The 17,215-nt window shown below is 40.0% G+C and overlaps 1 protein-coding gene across 3 annotated transcripts in view; it reads right to left on the bottom strand.

The window, feature by feature from the left end:
- SNX24 (sorting nexin 24) overlaps positions 1-17,215 on the bottom strand; it is a 169,754-nt gene that overhangs the window by 150,940 nt on the left and 1,599 nt on the right. Inside the window, exon 2 of one of the 3 annotated variants that reach the window (XM_032268847.1) lies at positions 653-731. The exons of the other annotated variants lie outside the window; for them this stretch is intronic. The gene's annotated coding sequence lies outside the window, so the exon portion shown is untranslated. The remainder of the gene's footprint in view (positions 1-652; positions 732-17,215) is intronic. 3 annotated transcript variants of the gene reach the window in all.

Consider the following 17,215-nt stretch of genomic DNA (forward strand, 5'->3'; position numbering starts at 1 on the left):
AATGCTTCCACCAGGAGACACAACAATGATACCAATGAAATAAAAGCTAAGGCTGTTGCCTAGCCACTTTATACTCCTCATGTCTTTAAATCAACAGGCAAAGATGGGAGTTGCTGTGCCATGTACTGCTCTGCCATGTACTGGCTGGGGTGATTGATCCTGCTTACCAAAGGGAAACTGGACTACCACTACTCCACAATAGAGGTAAGGGTCTCCTGTCGAATATAGGAGATCTCTTCGAGCATGATATTAATATTACTGTACCCTGTAATTAAAGTCAATGAAAAAACTGCAGCAAACCAATTCAGTCAGCACTCCTAATAGCCCTGAGGAATGAAGGTTTGAGTGACCTACCAGGTGAAGAAACACAACCAGCTGAGGTGCTTGCTAAAGGCAAAGGGACTATGGAATGGGTAGAAGTATTTATAAATACCAGCTATGGCAGGGCATGGTGGCTCACACCTGTGTTTCCAGTACTTTGGGAGGCTACAATGAACAACTTTATATCTTTATGAATTTATGGATATAGACTAAAAATTTGAAAAGCTGTCTCAAAGGGTATATAAATGTCTTATCTAATAAATTAAATATCTTATCTAATAAATACTGCCAAATTGACCTCCAAAATAGAGCTTCCAACTTTCAGTCTCACCAATAGTGTGTTAAAGAACCTGTCTCCTTTCACCTCCATTTTCAAAAGGACTGGTTTTTATCAATCTCTTCCATTTTGCCTATTGAATTTAAAAAAACAAAAACTTGTTTTACTTTGTTTGGGTTTCTGTAATTACTAGGGAAGTTGACTATCTTGTCTTCCTTTTTTCTCTTTCTTTTTATTCTTTTGTCACTTGTGCCCCTGATGTTTCTCTACTCTTGACAAAAACAAACAAAAAACCATTCCCTACTCGTGGCTGCTTCCAGATCATACTTTTAGCTGGAGAGCTTCACTCCCACTGCAACCACTCAACCTAACTCTTCAAGCTCCAACCCCATTATGGTGCATTAGGAAATTAGCAACAATCCACACTTCTTACCCTTCCCCGTACATTTCCTTGAGCCTAAAATTATTTCCCTCCCTTTCTCAAACTGGCAAACTTCCACTCACCCTTACAGGACAAGCTTTCATTTCAGTGGCCCCTGCCCTGCAATACTAGTGCAACCCCTGGGAATGGGAGGCACAGAATAAGTAACCACAGAAATGAATTTCTGCTCTACCTGCCTATGTAACCTCAATAACCAGATGAATTGCTATTCCAGTAGCAAGAGAAATGAAGAAAAGGGTGAGGGTGTAGAAAAGAGAGAAGCTTACAGTTTTTAAAACAATCCCCAGATTTCTAAATTCAGAGAACTAAGAAAAGGCAGCTGGTGAGACTCACTTCACATATTGGCTCTTCCTTAGAATGAGAATTATAAAATCAACAAGAAGAGGGGAATAGCATATTTCAAATATGATATGTCTTTAAATCAACAGGCAAAGATGGGGGTCTTTAGAAAAACTCAACTTGTTCCCCCTCAAAATAGAAAAAAAAAAAAAGCAACCGAAAAGGGACACCACATTGGGTGTTTCAAATATGCCCAATCTAATAATCAGAATTTAGCCAGCAAATTACATGGGTCTGTGAGGGCTTTTAGCTTTGTGGAAAGTTTTCTGCTCCTTCTAAAGTTTTTAGGAATGTTAAAAAAAAAAAAAAAAAAAAATCCTCTGAGAGTGTTCCCGAATCAAATGAAATAGCAAATAAAGTGAGGCAATGGTCCCGTACTCACGGAATTCACTGCTTACCATATTCCCCATCACTCGGAAGCAGCTGGCTTGGCTGAATCATGGAATGGTCTTTCGAAGACTCAGTTATAGTGCTGAGTTATAATGCTTCACAGGACTAGGTCAAGTTTCTTTTTGGAAGGGAAGGTGGGAGACAAACTCTCACTCTGTCACCCAGGCTGAAGTACAGTGGCAGCATCTCAGCTCACTGCCAACTCCGCCTCCCAGGTTCAAGCAATTCTCGTGTCTCAGCCTCCCAAGTAGCTGGGATTACAGAGACACACCACCATGCCTGGATAGTTTTTTCTATCTTTAGTAGAGACAGGGTTTTACCATGTTGGCCAAGCTGGTCTCAAACTCCTGAACTCAATGATCTACCCACCTTGGCCTCCCAAGGTGCTGGGATTATAGGCGAGAGCCACCACACCAGGCCTCAGTTTCTTCCTCTTGCATTTATTTATTAGGTTGGAAACATAAGGGAAGTGGTAAAAAACACCCCACCTGAGTGGATCTAAAGTTAATTCTCAGTTACTATGAGATGACATTTTCCTACTGTGACAGATAATTAGATAACTCAGCTTTTAAAATTTTTTTCTTCCACTCTTTAAAAATTGTTAGAAAAGTAATATGCACCTCTCACTGTTAATGCCCCTTCATCTCCTACAGAGCTCAATGTGGTTCTACAGATGGAAAAAAAAGACAGAGTAACTCTTCTTTCAATGTTTAGAATGGCCCAAAGACAACAAACACAGCCTGTGAGCTCGGACCACGAGCCAGGAACTTTGGGGAACTTACACACGTAAAGCACATCAGGGGTAAGTCTATGTCTTATGTTAATTATGACAACCAAACTCTGATTTTTTTATTTTGCCCAAATTCCTATCTAAGCGGTCTGGGGAGTCATGCCCTCAGATGGGTTTTATTTAACCCTATATATCATAATTTACTTTCCAACCTGACTCTGGCATAACATTAGCAAACAAAGAAGAAAATCAAAATATTTTACCCTGAAACATGTTTCTTTGCTATATGTTGAAATGGCCCTGCAAAGTGGCTCTTAGTGGGGAAAATGTTGCGTCTGCAAAGAATCTCTATTAACATAGGTAGATCTTTTTCTGCCAGACCCTCCTAATCCTAAAGAGATTAACTAAGATCTGCATAGGAAAGATTTGTCACCTGTTGTCTCTAAGGGCAGCCACTACTAGACTAGAAAAGAACTTTGGTCTCCACAATCTTTATCTAACCCCAAACATTTAATTTTATCTATCCCAGGTCTTTAGACAAACTCAACCAATTGTCAACCAGAAAATGTTTAAATTCACCTATAGCCTGGAAGCTCCCAGCTTTGAGTTGTTCCACCTTTCTGAACAAACCAATGTATTTTTTATATGTATCTGACTGATCTGACTGATGTCTCATGCCTCTCCAAAATGTATAAAACCAAGATGTGCCCCAACTGCCTTGGGCATTGTCCTCTGGACCTCCCAAGGGCTGTGCCACAGGCCATGGTCACCATATTTGGTTTAGAATAAATCTCTCCAAATATTTTACAGAGTTCTACTCTTTTCATCGACAATTATTTGGGACAGGGTCTTGCTCTGCCACCTAGGTTAGAGTGCAGTAGTGTGATCATGGCTCACTGTAGCCTTAATCTCCTGGGGTCAAGCGATCCTACCACCTCAGCCACTCAAGTAGGGACCATAGGTACATACCACGATGCCCAGCTAATTATTTAAATTATTTGTGGAGACAAGTTCTATGTTGCCCAGGCTACTCCTCAAATTCCTGGGCTCAAGGGATCCTCCCACCTTGGACTTCCAAAGTCCTGGGATCACTTTCATGAGCTACTGCACACAGCCAATTTTTGTTGGTGGGGAAACAGGGTTTCCATATATTGTGCGGTCTGGTCTCCAACTCCTGGGCTCAGGTCTGCCTTGGCCTCTTGAGTGCCTGAGACTGGAGGCATAAGCCATTAACTTTTTTCTTTCACTAAATCTCTTAAGGTGAGACTAAGATAAGCAGGTCTCATTCATTCATGTATTCAAGTGCCAATGATTACAATATCCAGGCATGATACCTAGAAATCAATGGCATTAAAACAGACAAGGTCAGCTTGGGCCTTGTAGCTCACACCTGTAATCCTAGCACTTTGGGTGGCCAAGATGGGTGGATCAATTAAGTTCAAGAGTTCAAGACCAGCTGGGGACAACATGGTAAAACCCTATCTATACCAAAAATACAATAATTAGCCAGGCGTAGTGGTCGGCACCTATAGTTCCAGCTACTGAAATAGTGAGAGTTATAAAATAACAATTTTATAAACTGTCTTATTCACAGAAAGAAATTAAAATGACTCTTAACCATATAAAAAGATGTTCAACTTCATTCATGATTCACAAAATTATGAATGACATTAAGAATTACACTGCAATACTATTGTTCACCTATCAGATTGGCACAAATCCAAGGGCCTGAGAACACTCAGTTGGCAAGCTTATGAGGAAGGATATACACTCATAAACTGCTACAGTAATGCATAATAGCAAAGTCCCTATGGATGGGAATTTGACAATATCAGCTAATATTAAATATGCATTTAATTTCGATCCAGAAACCACTGCTAGAAACTTATTCTAAATATTCACTTACAAAACTACAAAAAGACATATGCACAGGCTATTGATTGAAGACAACGCAGAACAATTCAGCTACCGGCTTTACCTCATTTGACTGTACTTTGCTTTAATGTGCTTTGCAGATATTGCATTTATCACAAATTGAAGTTCTGTCACGATCCTGCATTGAGCAAGCCTATCAGTGGCATGTTTCCAATAGCATGTGCTCACTTTGTGTCTCTGTGTCAAATTTTTGTAATACTCTAAGTATTTCAAATTTTTCCATTATGATTGTATCTGTTATGGTGATCTGTCATCTTAGAAGTTACTATTTACACTTAGATCTCGCTGCAAAAAAAAAAAAAAAAAGAAGTTACTATTATAATTGTTTTGGAGTACCACAAGCCACACCCATAAAAAGAAGGCAAACTCAATAAATGGTGCTGACTATCCACAACAGCAAAGACATGGAATCAACCTAAATACCAATCAAAGGTGGGCTGAATAATAAAAAAGCGGTACATATAAACCATGGAATGCTATGCAGCCATAAAAAAGAATGAGAGAATGTCCTTTGCAAGAACATGAATGGAGTTAGAGGCCATTATCTTTAGCAAACTAATGCAGGAAAAGAAAAGCAAATACGACATGTTCTTACTTGTAAGTGGGAGCCAAATGATGAGAACACATGGACACATAGAGGGGAACAACAGACACTGGGGCCTGCTGGAGGGTGGAAGATGAGAGGAGGGAGAGGATTAGAAAAAATAACTATCAGGTACTAGGTTTAGTACCTGGGTAATAAGATAATCTGTACACCAAACCTCTGTGACATGAGTTTACCTATACAACAAACAAGCATATGTATCTGTGAAGTTAAAAAATAAATAAATCATGCGAGGATAAATGCTAGCCATATGAAGAAGACTGAAACTGAACCCCTTCCTTAAACCATGTACAAAAATAAACTCAATATGGATTAAAGATTTAAATGTAAAATCTAAAATTATAAAAACCCTAATGGTAACCTAAGAAATACCATTCTGGACATAGGCCCTGGCAAAGATTTCATGACAAAGATGTCAAAAGCAATTTCAACTAAAACAAAAATTGACAAATAGGACCTTATTCAACTAAAGAGTTTCTGCACAGCAAAAGAAACTATCAGAGTAAACAGACAACCTACAGAATGGGAGAAAATATTTGCAAACTATACATCTGACAAAGGTCTGACATCCAGAATCCATAAGGAGCTTAAACAAATGTACAAACAAAAAAAACCCCATTAAAAAGTGGGCAAAGGACATGTACAAACACTTTTCAAAAGAAGGCAAACAAGCAGCCAACAAGCATATGAGACGAGGCTCAACATCACTGATCATTAGAGAAATACAAATCAAAACCACAATGACGTATCACTCACACCAGTCAGAATGGCTATTATCAAAAAGTCAAAAAATAATGCATTTAGGCTGTTGTGCCTTTGGAGTAGCCATTCTTTATTACTTTACTTTCTTAATAAATTTTTCACTTTATGGATTTGCTTCTTATTCTTTCTGTGTGAGATCCAAGAACCCTCTCTTGGAATCTAGAGATGGATCCCTTTCTGGTAACATCTTTGTGATGACCATGAAGGAAAGATACTGAGGATACCCCTGACCCAAAGGAAGTAGACCACAGCACTGAACAGAAGACTTTGGAGTTAAGGAAACTTTTCTTTTGAGCTATTTACAGCTTTTAACAATTAAGTAACAGACCAGGCACAGTGGCCCATGGCTGTATTCCCAGCACTTTGGGGGGCCAAGGTGGGCAGACCACCTAAGGTCAGGAGTTCAAAACCAGACTGGTCAACATAGTGAAATCCCATCTCGACTAAAAATACAAAAATAGCTGGGCATAGTGGTGGGCACCTGTAATCCCAGCTACTCAGGAGGCTGAGGCACAAGAATCGTTTGAACCTGGGAGGCAGGGGTTGCAGTGAGGCAAGATGGCTACTGCATTCCAGCTTGGGTGACAGAGCACAACTCTGTGTCAAAAAATAAATAAATAAGCAACAGGTATTCCTATGAAAAAAATTTGGAGCACATTGTTTCTTTCTACCTGATTTTTCCAGAATCTGGAAACCATTTGTGAGCATTCTTAACTTATGGCAATATAGTTATTTTCTTCAGTGCAATAAGAATCTGTTTTCATTTGAAACAGGACACAATTAGACAAAGTGGTTGTTTTACCAAGGCTTTGACTGAAATGGTATGCTTTTCTTCAAGGAATCCAACCTGACTTATAGAGCCAATAAAAGCCCTTTGAGAAAACTGGTCTCATACCTTGTGTACACAGGGCTCCTGATCTGTGGTAAGTAAAGAATATCACTTTCTGATAGGCCCAGGAGCCTCAGCTTATCTTGGGACATCAAGAGGAAAGGAATTACACAACTCATAGGTATTCAAGAGTACAAACCCATGGCTGGGCTCAGCTTTAAAAAAAGGTCTTATCTGAGATTCCTTATAGAACAATGTTCCATCAAAGTCTATTTAAAATGGCTATGTAAAAGATAATTATTCCTGCTGCACTTTACATACAAATAATCAGGCCAAGTATAATAAAGCAAATTGGTCTCACCATAATTTGGGAAAAAAACATTACGTTTTTCCCTAAACAGTACACCTGTATTAGCCTCTAGTCTCATCAGTTGTTTTTTCTGCAATTTAGACTGACTCTGCTTATTCCTGTGAATCAACCAGTGATCACTGGAAAAGAAACAAGAGGAATGGGTAATGTAAAAATCTTAATCAGTATTCTAATTCTGGACACCTACTGCAACATATGGCACATACAGCAACCCCATATCAGCTTGATTCCAACAATTGCCCAGTTCATGGAAAGCCTTCTTATTTAGTTTACTTGGGATAATTTTATTTATTTTGCTTTACTGTTGTGAAATATATTTACTGTTGTACTCTTTGTACAGGAATGCAGGATAAGCTTACTAAATGTTTTCTTAAACTGAACATTTATTAATCTTTCAGATATCACTTTTTGTTCAGAAGTCAGAGTTATTAATGGCCCTTGCCATAACGATGCTTTCTAACTGAGCTCCTCCCTACCCCAAATATAAGAGACCCTTAATAGTTAGGCAGGAATATCATGGCTCCTATTCAGCATGAAAAAGTTACAGAAGATGAATCTCTGTCTCTCTACAACCCTTAGGATTAAGGGTTCTCTTATAAAAGGGAGGGTGGGCTGGGTGCAGTGGCTTATGCTGGTAATCCCAGCACTTTGGGAGGCCAAGGTGTGTGGATCACCTGAGGTCGGGAGTTCAAGACCAGCCTGACCAACATGGAGAAACTCCATCTCTACTAAAAATACAAAAATTAGCCGGGTGTGGTGGTGGTTAATCCGAGCTACTTGGGAGGCTGAGGTAGGGGAATCGCTTGAACCCAGGAGGTTCGCTTGAACCTCCGCCCAGGAGGCGGAGGTTGCAGTAAGCCAAGATCACGCCACTGCACTCCAGCCTGGGCAACAAGAGTGAAACCATCTCTAAAAAAAGGGAGTGCGGAAATGTCAGAGGCGTTTGAACAAGAGTGCCTCTATCCTGATAGAAGTTGGGTAAAATAAAGCCGAGATCTACCTGGCTACATTACTAGTAAGTAAGGCATTCTAAGTCACAGAATAAGATAGGAAGTCCACACAAGACCTTGCTAATAAAACAGGCTGCGGTAAAGACGGCCAAAACCCACCTAAACCAAGACAGTGACGAGAGTGACATCTGGTCGTCTTCACTGCTCATTATATGCTAATTATGACATTGTTTTGTTTTTTGTTTCACTCTTGTTGTCCAGGCTGGAGTGCAATGGCTCTATCTTGGCTCACTGCAACCTCTGCCTCCCTGGTTCAAGCCATTCTCCTACCTCAGCCTCCTAAGTAGCTGGGATTATAGGCATGAACCACAACATCCGGCTAACTTTTTGTATTTTTAGTAGAGATGGGGTTTCTCCATGTTGGTCAGGCTGGTCTCGAACTCCCAACCTCAGGTGATCAGCTCACCTTGGCCTCCCAAAGTGCTAGGATTACAGGCGTGGGCCATGGGCCCAGCCACTAATTATAATGTATTAGCACGCTAAAAGACATTCCCACAAGCACCTGGACAGTTCACAAATGCCGTGTAAACATCTGGAAGTTACCCTATATTGTCTAAAAAGGGAGGAACCCTTAACTCCGGGAATTGCCCATCCCTTTCCTGGAGAAAACTCATGAATAATCCACTCCTTGTTTAGTATATAATAAAGAAATAACCATAAAAATGGCTAACCAGCCTAAAATAAGTAAATAATGAATAAAAGATGGCAAATTTAATCGACAAATGTTGTGTATTTGGGCTGTTCCACAAACCAGCAATTACCTGCCTCTCTCCCTCTCCTCAGGCCTCACTATTCTCTGAGACAAACAATACTGAAATTAGGTAAATTAATAACCCAACACTGGACTCATGATAAAATTTTAATGGATAAGAAGTTGCTTCTTATGGAAGGGCAAAGAAAGTGGTTTATTGAGATGGAATCTACTCCTAATGAAGATTCTGTGAACACTGTTGAAATGACAACAAAGGATATAGGACATTACACAGATTTAGCTGATAAAGAAGCAGCAGCATTTGAGAGGACTGATTCCAATTATTTTTTAATACAGATTGAGTCTTGCTATGTTGCCCAGGCTGGTCTCAAACTAAGCAATACTCCTGCCTTGGCCTCCCAAAGTGCTAGGATTATATATTAGAGCCACCATGCCCAAATTTTCTGAGGGTAAAATACTATCAAACAGCATCACATGCTACAGAGAAATCTTTAATGATCGAGTCAATTGATAAGGCATACTTAATTGTCTTAAGAAATTGGCACCATCAGCCAGGAGCGGTGGCTCATGCCTGTAATCCCACCACTTTGGGAAGCCGAGGAGGTCAGATCACTAGGTCAGGAGTTTGAGACCAGCCTGGCCGACATAGTGAAACTCTGTCTCTACTAAAAATACAAAAATTAGCTGGGCATGGTGGCATGCACCTGTAGACCCAGCTACTCAGGAGGCTGAAGCAGGAGAATCACTTGAACTCAGGAGGCGGAGATTGTGGTGAGGGGAAATCGTACCACTGCACTCCAGCCTGGGCAACAGAAAGAGAGGCTACAGCCTGGCTCAGGGAAAAAGAAAAAAAAAAGAAAAGAAATCGGCACAGTCACCCAACCTTTAGCAACCACTACCCTGATCCATCAGCAGCCATCAGCGTTAAGGCAAACAAAAAGATTCCAAATCACCGAAGGCTCAGATGATCATTAGAGTTTTTAGCAATAAAGTACTTCTAATTAAGGTATGTACTTTTTTTAGACATAATGCTACTGCACACTTAATAAACTATAGTATATAGTGTAAACATTTACATGTACTGTGGAACCAAAATATCAGTGTGACTTGCTTTATTGAGATAATTAATCACTTTACTGCAGTGGCCTGAAACCAAACTCACAATATCTCTGGGCTACACCTATACAGAAAAGAATGATACATCTTCATATACGTCCCTGTGCAGTGATCTCCAGGATATATCATTAAGTAAAAAAAGCCAGTTGAAATCAAATGTTGTAGTATACTACTGTTTATCTAAGAAAAGGAGTGGGGGCACAAATATACTAGTATTTGTTTATTTTTTTTTAATGGAAGGATAAGCCATAAGATTTTTTTTTTACATAGGTAACACTACTGATTATTTTTACATGCATCTTTTGATCCCATAAATCTGCTAGTAGTGAGAGCTTCTACATACAGAAGAAAAAATAATTCCCTTTGATCAGTGTAGTGCTGGGAACAGCCTCATACCCCCTTCCCTTTTTTTTTTTTTTTTTTTTTTTTCCAGTAGTAATCAATGAGAAGAACAAAGTGAGTAACAGAAAGTGTTACTTTCTGTGAATAACAGAAAGTATCAGAAAGTAACAAAGTGAGGAGAAAAAAAGATGCTAAATTTCAGTAGATACACTTCATGCACTGTATTTGATTTAAAATTATCAATATGCTTTACACAAATATAAAACAAAATTAGTTTTTAAAAAAATCCTAAAAATACAAAATATGAGACGGGGCAGCTAGTTTTATTTTAAGGAGAGAAGACCAATCCAAGTGATTTTACAACCAGTCATTTGCTGTACACTTCTAGTGGAACAGGATGAAGAACAAAATAGCTTATTTGGTTTATTTTCAAGTTTTTAAGACAGGCACAGTGGTTCAAGCCCGTAATGCCAGCATTTTGGGAAGCCGAAGCGGTAGGATCGCTTGAGACCGGGAGCTCAAGACCTGCCTGGGCAGCATTGCAAGACCCCCACCTCTACAAAAAAGTTTTAAAAAGAATACATAAATTTGAAAATAACCTCTAAAAAAAAAGTTAAAATATATTTCTAGCTCAATGAAAACAAACTTACTTGTGCCCCCAAATTTCTAAGCACCACATTTCCAAAATTCAATCCTCTTGTGCCTATTTTGATTCTTAAATGAATGTACCATTCTAAGTTTGTTAATGTTCAAGAAGAATGTTTTCAAACTGCATTTCTTACCCTTAAGGGTAAGGAACATATTTTATACATGCTTGATTTAATCATTCCACAAATATTTAATGTGGGCTTCTGCTATGAGCCTACCACGAATGAGGCACTGTGCCAGCTATGTCCTTGTTATACAAAGGCCTCGTTCATCGTATATGCTGGTAATGGATGGCCGAAGGACGTGGTGTGGAATTGCGGTCTTCCTGACATCCTGCTGCCTTTCTCCCACTTTGATGCCTGAGGGGTTTGGTGGCAGGAATGGACTAACCCATTTCCAGCTCCAGAGATGCCTCCTATTTTAACTCTATCTGGTTAACCAACCCTCCTTGCCATGATGGTTGGTTAAGATAACTCTGGCCTCAGCAAATTGGCACTGGAATTCCTCTGGAATTCTGTGTTGGCAAATTCCTCTGGAATTCTTTGTTGAGAAATCAGCTAGGGATAATGAGAAAGAAATTGAAGGGAGACTGATTTGCTCAGGGTTTCTGGGGAGGAAAATGCCCTTACTATTAAATGTGACCGGGCGTGATAGTATCATGCCCACAATCCCAGCACTTTGAGAGGCCAAAGTGGGTGGATCATTTGAACGTAGAAGTTCAAGACCAGCCTGGGTGACATGGTAAAACTCTGTCTCTACAAAAAATACAAAATTTGCTGGGCATGATGGCATGTACCTGCAGTCCTAGCTACTTGGGAGGCTGAGGTGGGGGAATCGCCTGAGCCTGGGGAGGTCAAGGCTGCAGTGAACTTTGATTGTACCACTGAACTCCAGCCTGGGCAACAGAATGAAATCCTGTGTCAAGAAAAAGAAGAGGCTATTCTGAAACAGAAGAGCCACTCTCAGGTAGCCAAGCTCCTTCACTCAGCGTCTCAGCCTTGTTCTCAAAAATACAAAATAGCAGTGCAGCAAACCACCATGGCACACGTTTACCTGTGTAACAAAGCTGCATGCTCTGCACATGTATCCCGGAGCTTGAAGTAAAATAAAATTTTTTAAAAGAGAAAATACACACACACACACACACACACACACACACACACACAAACATACACACACATAATGGCACTACAATAAAATGCACACAAATCACTGTTAATTCCAAGGCAGGGTTTACATTGTGCTTATTTTAAAAACGACAAAAAACAACCAGAAACTGGATGCTATTAAGGTATTGCTAATTTTGTGGTACCATTTACATTTTGGTTATGCTTTTTAAAAGTCTTTACCTGTCAGATACACATAGTAAAATATTTACAGATAAAATTATATCTTGAATTTGCTTGATAATAGATTTTTTTTTTTTTAAAGACAGGGACTGGGGATAGTGAATGAAAGAACTGCAAAATATTAAAGGTTAAGTAATGGGTAAATGATGGTTTATTAAATTGTTCAGTTTTTATAATATAATCCATAAAAGCTTTAAAACAATAATGATCACAATGAAATATCACATTATGATCCTGTATATAAGAAGCTGCCTTGTATACTGAAGAGCATGACACATTTCTAAGTGTTTATCAAGTGAATCAGAGAGTCCAGATCCCAAGAAGACATATTTGTCTATGCATAACACATGCAGTCAGTCAAGTATTTAAAATGGACTTCAATCTAATTCAATGCTTTGATTTTTACAGCTATAAAAACTGAAGTCTAAGCCTGGATGTGGTGGTTCACGCCTGTAATCCCAGCAGTTTGGGAGGCTGAGGCAAGTGGATTACTTAAGGTCAAGAGTTCAAGGCCAGCGTGGTCAGCATGGTGAAACCTCATCTCTACTAAAAATGCAAAAAATTAGCCAGACATCCTGTGGTCCCAGCTACTTGGGAGGTGGAGGCAGGAGAATAGCTTGAACCCAGGAGGCAGAGGCTGCAGTGAGCCAAGATCGCACCACTGCACTCCAGCCTGGGTGACATAAGGAGATTTTGTCTCAAGAAACAAAAACAAAAAACTGAAGTCTAATACATTCATACTTTTGTATTATGACCTAAGTAGTAATTCTAGTTTTGTTGTTTGTATCAACAATGTATCTTAAAATTGAAAACACCAGCCTAAAGTGGCATCCAAGACCTATTACTCCCAGTTCTTAGAAGGGACTGTTCTCTATCCTCAACTTGTAAGACCACTCAAGAGCATCTGGCACTTTCTTTCTTATAAAGCATCTTCTGCCCCCTCTCTTACAGCCTCACACTCCGGGGTTTCTTTATCCCTCTGGCTTCTGTGGTGGGTCTTCTTTGCTCATTGAAGTTTTAAAGTTTTAGCCTTGGTCCTTCCTCGTTCTCTGTGGGTTTTTTTTTTTTTTTTTAACTTTTACGCTGAATGTCCCCTTAGAGCTATATTTCTAAGCCAGACTTCAATCTACCCTAGACTCCAAAATCAAATAGCTACACCCATCACCAAAAACTCAGCGGGTACCCACATGAAATATCTGCCCTGATTCAGTTCTTAGTTCTAGCCTTCATCTTCTCCTTTCTGATCATTTGTAAGTGTCTCTTAAATGATGAGTGCTCCAGGATCATTGCTATGGTCTGATTGTCTCCCCCAATTTCACATGTTGAAATTCTAACTCCAGTGTGATAGTACTAGATCATAAGGCCTTTTGGGAAGTGATTAGGTCATAGGCAGAGCCCTCATAAATGGGATTAGTACCCTTATAAAATAGGTCCCCATGAGATCTTTGCCACTTCTACACAACAAGCAGGGATCACCTGTAAACCCGGAAATGGGCCATCACTAGACACTGAATCCCCTAGCACCTTGATCTTGGACTTCCCAGCCTCCAGAACTGTGAGAAATAAATTTCTGTGGTTGATAAACTACCCAGTTGATTGTATTTTGTTAAAGTAGCCTGAAATAAGATAGTCACCTTTTTAAATGCAAAGCTAATCATGTTACTTCCTTCCTTAAAATTCTCCTGACTTCCCTGTTTAAAGGGTAGTCAGCTGGTCTCTCCACCACTCTCACTGCAATCACTTTGCACAATCCCAAAATTCCAGCCTGCAGCATGACCCTCCACCTAACTCTCTGAGCTGCTACATGCCTCAAGATCACTGCTTTTCTGATTTTTCTCCTCCTATGAAGATTATATCACTCATTATTTATTGAACAGACATGTACTGAATTCTGTATTAGGATACAACAGTAGAGATGGACACTACCTAGCCTCAAGCTTAAGGACAGAGGATATTAAGTAAGCTATTGGGATGGAAAAGAATAATCTCCCAAGGAGATTATTTGAGATCAGGAGTTCAAGACCAGCCTGGCCAACATGGTGAAGCCCCGTCTCTACTAAAAATACAAAAAATTAGCAAGACATGGTGACACGAGCCTGTAGTCCCAGCTACTTGGGAGGCAGAGGCAGGAGAGGAGCTTGAACCAAGGAGGTGGAGGCTGCAGTGAGCTGAGATCACACAACTGAACTACAGCATGGGTGACACATGGAGATTTTGTCTCATAAACAAAAAACTAAAAACTAAAGTCTAATACATTCATACTTTTGTATTGTGACCATTTGGGTTCATCTATATTTTCTTATACTATCATCTCCTACTTCTTCATAAACTGATTTAGAAGTGATCTTCCCCACCCCGCCCCTTTTATTTTTGGTGTATCTGAGTTTCAAAGTGGCTTATAAGATTTTGTCCTGTATTTCCTCTTTCCAAAATTCACAATCCTAGCAAAAACCTAACCAGATTTTAAAGTCAGCATTTCCTAAGCACCCCCACCCCCACCTCAGCACAGTCACGACACCAAGCCGAACTGACCTCTCCCTCCCTCAAGTCCCCGGATACAAGGCTCCAGCTGACATCGGGGAACCCTGGCCTAGCTCTGAGCAGCTTCTGTACAGACTGAAAATCCCTAAGGGCAGGAACATCACCAACACAGTACAGGCCCACAGTAAAGCTTACATGTTTAAATGGCAAAACGTCATTCTTTCAAGGTAAATTACTTAGTACTGAGAATAAATTTTTATAAACCTCTTCAATAACAATTGTGCAATATCTATAAAAACTTTAAAGGGCTGGAAGTACCACTTATAGTTAAGGTTTTACAGAAACCTTAGTAGTGGGCATAAATAAGCATGTCCAAGGATGTCTCGGCCATCAGCAGATACCTGGGTAAACAAATTATGGCACATCCTACCATGGAAGAGCCTGTCTCCAGTAGTTAGAGGAGGCAGACCTCTCCATATCAACACTGAAAGATGTCCATAAATTGTAAGATGACAGCTATAGTAAAATCTTGCCATTTATTTTTTTAAAAGAAAAAAAAAGTATGTGTTCACAGCACAGGGAAAAAATTCTAAGATACACCAGACACTTTATTTCTAGGGGAATGAGACTAGAAGCAAAGAGGAGAAACCACCGATTTCTACCTTAAACTACCTAACACTGAATTTGTTAGAATGTGATGTAATGTGTTTTTTATTTTATCTATCTATCTATCTATTTATCTATTTATTTATTTAGAGATGGAATCACGCTCTGTGGCCTACGCTGGAGTGCAGTGACACCATCTTGGCTCTCTGCAACCTCCACCTCCCAGGTTCAAGCTATTCTCCTGCCTCAGCCTCCCAAGCAGCTGGGATTATAGGTGCTCGACACCATGCCCGCCGTTTTAAATTTTTTAACATAAACACAGGCCAGGCTCAGTGGCTCATGCCTATAATCCCAGCACTCCAGGAGGTCAAAGTGGGAGGATCCCTTAAACCCAGGAGTTTGGGACCAGACAGTGCAACATAATGAGATCCCATCTCTACAAAAAATACAAAAATCAGCCAGGTGTGGTGACTTCTGCCTGTGCCACTCAGGAGACCAAGGGGGAGGATCACTTGAGCCCAGGAATCCAAGGCTGCTGTGAGCTAGGATTGCACCACTACACTCCAGCCTGTGTGACAGAACAAGACTGTATCTCTTAAAAACACACACATATTAGCCGAGAGTGGTGGACACCTGTAATCCCAGCTACTCGGGAGGCTGAGGCAGGAGAATAGCTTGAACCCAGGAGGCAGAGTTTGCAGTGAGCCGAGACAGCTCCATTGCATTCCAGCATGGGTGACACAGGGAGACTCCATCTCAAAAGTCTCAAAAAATAAAAATAAAAATAAAAACACACACATACAAACATAATCACTAAAGTAAAACGCTATTTTTTACACTAAAGTGTACATTATTTTACCAACTTCTTATTTAGGAAACTAAGATATTTTTTAAATTCTAAGTTTTTTTTTTTTAGCTGCTATATTCATAGCTTGTTCACTGCTATATTCCCTATACCCCGAATACAGACATAGAGCAGGCACTCAGTAAATATTCGTTGAATGAAAAAACTGCTGTACAATTATAAAGCCAGTTTTTCAGAGGGGAAAAGCACCTAACAACGGCTTCACAAATTCACAGAGGCAAAAAAAAAAAAAACATCACTTCAGAAGGTATTTTAGGGCTGGGTGTGGTAGTTCACACCTGTCATCGCAGCACTTTGGGAGATATAGGCTGGTAGATCGCTTGAGCACAGGAGGCTAGACTAGCCTGGGCAACATGGAGAAACCTCGTCTCTATAAAACATTTAAAAATTAGCCAGGAGTGATGGTGTGTGCCTGGAGTCCCAGCTACTCCAGAGGCTGAGGTGGGAGGATTACTTGAGCCTAGGAGGCAGAGGTTGCGGTGAGCTGAGATCACCCCACTGCACTCTCGCCCTAGGTGACAAAAGAAGGCTGTCTCAAAAAAGATAGAGATTTTAACAGTTTAGCTCCCAATCTGGATGAGTTAGGATTTTTTTAAAGCAAATATTTAAAGAGCGAAGTCTCATCACATAAGCAATCTTCAAACTCTACCGAATTTGTCCAAAAAATAGCTCCTTCAAATCAATTTAATTCACAACCTGGAGTGTGGCACATGCCTGGTCATAAATACAAATAATAAAAAGATACATAAAGCTTTGGGAGAAAGACACAGCTCATCTAACAGACTAAAAATCGATAATGGGCAATGTGCCTTAATTTTGGTCTATTTCAAAGTGCTTATTTCTGCAGGTAATTAACGTTTAGCTTGAACCAGTGAGATCAACTTCATCTTTTCTTTGAAAGCCAACGCCCCTAACAAGGAGCCTTTTTATCTTCAGATCCTAAAAGAATGCCCCATAGATGGTAAGCCCTCTATGACCTCTATGACCATTGACAGTGCTGATGAGAGAGGCGAGATACCTGGGAGACCAAACAACAAGCAAGGTTTTAGGCTTAAGAGACTTGTTTAAAATCTCTTAAGAAAAAAAA

The sequence above is a fragment of the Sapajus apella genome, unplaced genomic scaffold, assembly GCF_009761245.1.
Source record: "Sapajus apella isolate SASKATOON/1434 unplaced genomic scaffold, GSC_monkey_1.0 scaffold1, whole genome shotgun sequence".
Classification (NCBI taxonomy): domain Eukaryota; kingdom Metazoa; phylum Chordata; class Mammalia; order Primates; family Cebidae; genus Sapajus; species Sapajus apella.